Consider the following 5,277-nt stretch of genomic DNA (forward strand, 5'->3'; position numbering starts at 1 on the left):
CGCTGCTGTTGGCTCATTTTTATTTTCATCTACTTTCGCATGGTGCATAGCTTTTCTCGCTAAATAATAACTCATTTTCCATCATCATGTATCATACATATTTTCATTGTTAATAGTTCAGTTTCTTCGAAGTGGAAATTGTTCTGTAGTGCCTTTTATTGTACATTCACCCTATTCATTTCTTAATATTTTGTTTTTTATTTTCAGATTTATAATCTTCTGCCTGACTGTATTAGTGGCTTAACCGGTAAGCTGTGTAATATTATTTCTATTATCACACCATGAGTGTGTCACTTGACAACATTTAAATTAGCTATTTAATACTGTATAGTGATATAAAAAATATGTGCTCGTACTAAACACTGACCGCGCCTAGCTTGAAAAAAATGTTGAAAAACCCCATAGGGTGCCGTATTCTTAGGGGCTGAAAGTTCAGTTCCAAACCCCTTTTGCTGGATGATATCGATTCGTTTCAACTTCAGATTGTTAGAGTTTAATTCCCATAGAGTGCGTTGCACTCTATGAAAAAGTGTAGTTTTGTAGTTAGTGATCAGAGGGCCTCACTGATAAAACTGCGGAAATATTCTATGCTTTCGGTTAATTGAACAAATTATCGAGGAAAATGTTTAGAACAAAAAAAGTATTTTAATTGGTTGCAAAGGCTAGCACTTGCCAGCATTTGTTCATGATTTTAAATACACACCTTAAAATTACCTATAACAGACAATATAAAAAAACAGCTTCTTAAGTGCAAAACTTAAATCCCTATTATGAAAAAGTAAAATCTTTGGTAATTTGGAAAATGCGAATTTTTACTTGGAGCTTGAGTATAAGTTGGTTGTAGAATATCCAAATAAGTTTCTTGGTTACTGTGATACAAAATTCGTTTTTATAAAGAAAGAGCACTCGTAATCAAAATAAAAGCCGTGAGAAAATTCGGTCGTACAAAACACACCAAATTTTGAAGCTAAATCTAAATGATGATGCCATCAATATTTTGGGAAACAATATTACCAGATCGTAAAAGCCTTATTACTTCCTCTCTTAGAAAGCTATTCAGAATGTACTCAATTTAAAAGAGCCAGTTATAAGGTCAAATACATATAAAATATTTGTGTACAAAATATAGTATTTGCAAAATACATGTCTTTGCAAATACTAGTTAAGGTCTCCTAGCATGTTCTCAAAAGTTTTTGAAAAACTGAAATTTACACAGTTACACGAACCAGTTTTGTTCACAATTTTCAGAATTGCTTCTATTTGTTATTTCACGTTTCTTTYGARAATCCASATATTTGCARTTTMACAGAAATTCTGGATGAAAATKTACGGTGATGTGTACGGCAACTGTAAAAAATAGGCCGTAGTAAGTTGGGSTATTTGCCACTAACGAACTTCTCGAAAATAGTCACTATTTTGTGGACGTGAAATTATTTAAGGATTAGTGGAAAGAATATCATCAAATTTTTTCACATAGCTAAAAACGGAATTAATTAWTTTCRTTTATCACTCAGTTGRTATGAACTGATGAGAAGCAAATAGTTGTATTGTARWCCKGTCTAWTATATGCAGTTGTTAAAAAAATATAAYGTAAGGAAATAAATGTAAAAAGCAAACTGCTTTGATTGATATGTTASAACTCACAGCAATAATCCGGGCTWAWAATCWATCAATRACAAAAAAATTWATATGTYTCATCATTMTTTCGTTTTTCCTTTAATTTACTYTGATAGTGCGCCTTGTTTCAAAAATATTGTTAATTGGGCAGCCGCTTATACTGCCCACTATTTTTSGATCTAGTTGATGTGRATTGCAGTTGAGAAATAGATAATCGAAAGTTGWTTTTTGGTGGTCATTAGAATTAGGTGATTCTTTAAGTATTTAAGGTCGATTATTATTAGGATTTAAGTTAATTACGASCTATAKGATAAGAAGGATTAGGAGGATTTGTAATACTCCAATATTTTTGGTTAAAATATTGTTTGTGCCGAAGAATTTTGATTGGGMAAATAGTTTGCTTTTTCATTTAAAAGCAGATGGTCRATTGCTGCGTTTGCCTTTCTTTTTTTWAATATTTTTTCCCGAATATTATATTGAGAAATATAATGTTGCTGGTCCAATTTATTYRTATGTTTTCCACGCTAATGTATGATGAGTTTTYCGTTTCAAGTTMTTATGCATTTTAAGTATTAATTTTGATYGTTCCAGTCTAAGTAGGAATTTTGGTATTTTGCCTAATTGCCTAAAATTTGAGTGTGATGCTGATCTTAGTATGGTTTTTGTAAATATAAAGCAAATAAGTGTGAAATGCCACAGAAAAGTAACCAACGGTTCCATTCCGAAAAGCACACATTTTTAAGAGCCTTCAAATTTGTTTGAATTTCTGAGATTCTAGATAGAAAACTAAAGAATTTCGTTCTTTAAAGAACTCCGGATTAGTGGATGATGCCAGGCTGTCTGGAAGTCAAAATATCCTAATTTCACAAGAGTTTCTGCTTTTGGGGCGTTGGTTCGTAGTTTTGGGCTGGATTTTTCAAACAATCTAATAATTACCATATCGCAGTAGGAATTCTCAGCAAAATACGCAATTTGTAAGGAATTTTGTCAGATCAAATTTTGCCTTGACAAGTTTTCTTTTATGCTTTTCTTTGGCAAGTTTACTTTTGAGGTGAAAAATTGTTGATGCCGTTTTCAAACTGATTGGAGTTGCAGCTAACTGAGATGTCCAGATAATTTCAAAAACACCGTTTTTGCATGTAACACCATTCTTAAGATTTTGTTTCTGATTACGTTTGGACCTCGGGATTTTGTGTGCTTCGAGGTAAATAAGTGGGAGTTTTAAAACATCTCATATGTAAATCATTTTTAAGACGGGCTTGGTTTGCATAGAACATCATTTGTGGTTGAAATAAATTTTAATAATTTGTTAAAATTTGAGGCAGCAAATTATTGTCTTATTGTCAATTCTCTCCAACTATTTCCTTCAACCTAGAAACATTACTTAGTTAATACTCATTATGCTATTTCTGGTAGTAAGTTAAATTTATTTAAGTAGAATACTTTTGATCTTATTTTTGCTGTAATGAAAACACTGTTAGATTATAAAACATTCCTAATAGTTTGCTTCCTAGTAACAAAAATATTTTTCCTGTTCCTTAGCTTATTATAATTTTACATAATGTGCAATTTTATTTTTTTCTGACGACGCCTATGGATAGTTAATGCTTGTTGGTTACGTTACGCCCCAAGAAATATTTTTGATTAATTATCCGATTTTCTTGTCAGTTGTACCCCCTCCACTGCCGAAAAGAAATTCATCAGAGGGATTGGTATAAGCAAAGTAATATCTGAAAACAAAGTAATTTATCAAATAAATAGACTCCATTGTGCCTGAACCTTACGCTTTTGTAGAAAATTACTCGCTGAAGTTTTTGCACTGTGAAAATGAAACCTAAACATTGCGAGGTTTACTAGAACTACTTACAAAATGTGCCAAATATTTTAATTTTATCAACATTTTCTTTCTTCACGATAATATTTAATGTCAAAGACCAGTAAGCTTTTTAACAGTTTTCTTTTTACTATATTTTTAACAATTTGAAATGTAACTCAAATTTAACTCGCTGATATGCAACAATTTATAATGGGACATAAAAATAAAATATACTTGCAAGCAGTGAAAGTCAGAATTTTAATAATCGTCAGAAAAAATTGTATGTTTATATTACACACAGTCTGAGTTACTTTATATAAGAATAGTTAATAGAATTATTTATCTGCATGTTAAAATATCAAGTAATTTAATTTGGATTTCAAAATATGAAAATCAATCGATTTTCTGTTGAAAAAAACACTGGTTTTTGAGGTGCATAAATAATTCTTTAACGTACTATATTATAAACGTGATTCTTGCTTTATCGGTATCGGAAAGAGTTATTATTGAATAACGTTTAAAGTAACGTGTGCTAAAACTTGTAAGTTTCAAAATATGGTCTGAAATTTATCATCTTCGTTATTTTGTCCCGCGATTTCTCTTAAAATGCCCGGGCGATGCTGCTTTTGTTTTTCTCGTTAGGGCCATGATGTTTAGTTTTCATTCTGCAACTTTAAGCCTACTATGCTAGCCAACATTTTCTCCAGTCTTAAAAATATAAGATTAATAGAAATGTGGGGACATTTAACTGAGAAAATATAACTAAATGAAAAAGTTTCAACCTGAAACGCTTTTTCGCACCTCACCAAGCATCTCCTTATAGTCCTGTGACACACTCATAAGGAGTTAGGCGAATTTCGCATGAAAGAAATATACAGGGTGGTTCACAACCTTATGGGAGAACAGCAGAGCAGGGGCGTGTAGCGGAGCTCAAAACAAATCGAGTTTCCATTTAAGTTTTTTTCGTAGGCCCATGGTTAACAAGATACAAGGTGTTGAAGTTTTAAAACAATGTTGGTATTTTCTCTCTTCTCTCTAACTCCTACAGTTTATGAGATACTTCGCTCAAATTTGAAACGTAAGCTAATGTTTAGACCCTTTATCAGTACGTCGAGCGACTGGTAGCGAAAATCTACAGGGTGTTCTTTTTTCTACAGGCATACCCCCTTTTACCTCCCCGAACGTTTTGCGGGGGCCACTGGCTTTGACCGAACACATTTTTGCATTTGTTGTTCTATTTAATTTTCTGATCTCTTGCAAGTTTTTTCGTATCTGTCTTTGTTTTCCAGTTATTTGCACAAATATAAGTCCATGTAGGGTTTCTGGGTGATTTTCGATAATCTTTTTTATAGTTTTTATGTTTCTTTCTAAAGACCTGAACAGGCTGTTTTTCAGTCCGGGGCAGTATATTGTGAAAATGTTATCAGTACTGGTACTTTGCGGAATACGTAATAAAAGGTAAGGCGATAAATATCGGTATGCATGGTACACCCACAAGCTTATTAAACCTATAAACAACCCATTCGGGAAAACTTCCAAGGATAAATTCCGAGAACGTTCAAATAATTTGATGGGTCGAAACTTTTCATTAGATAAATTTGAGGCACCCTCAGATACATTTCCTGGAAGTGCTTAGTGGTTAAGTGAAAAACTTGCGAGTTATATCCAATTTCCAATACATGCACATAATCAAATTGAACAATTTTTTAGTCAATTATTATATTATTATATCATTTCAATTTTTTTTTTCTTAGTCATTTCTGAAACATTATTGATAATTGGACAAAACATGATATTTTAGGCTTTGTAAGATGGGAAACTTAAATTTTATCGTAGTGTTCCTC

The sequence above is a fragment of the Dendroctonus ponderosae genome, unplaced genomic scaffold (assembly GCF_020466585.1).
Source record: "Dendroctonus ponderosae isolate FM_Combo_2020 unplaced genomic scaffold, Dpon_F_20191213v2 Dpon_F_20191213_4, whole genome shotgun sequence".
Lineage (NCBI taxonomy): Eukaryota > Metazoa > Arthropoda > Insecta > Coleoptera > Curculionidae > Dendroctonus > Dendroctonus ponderosae.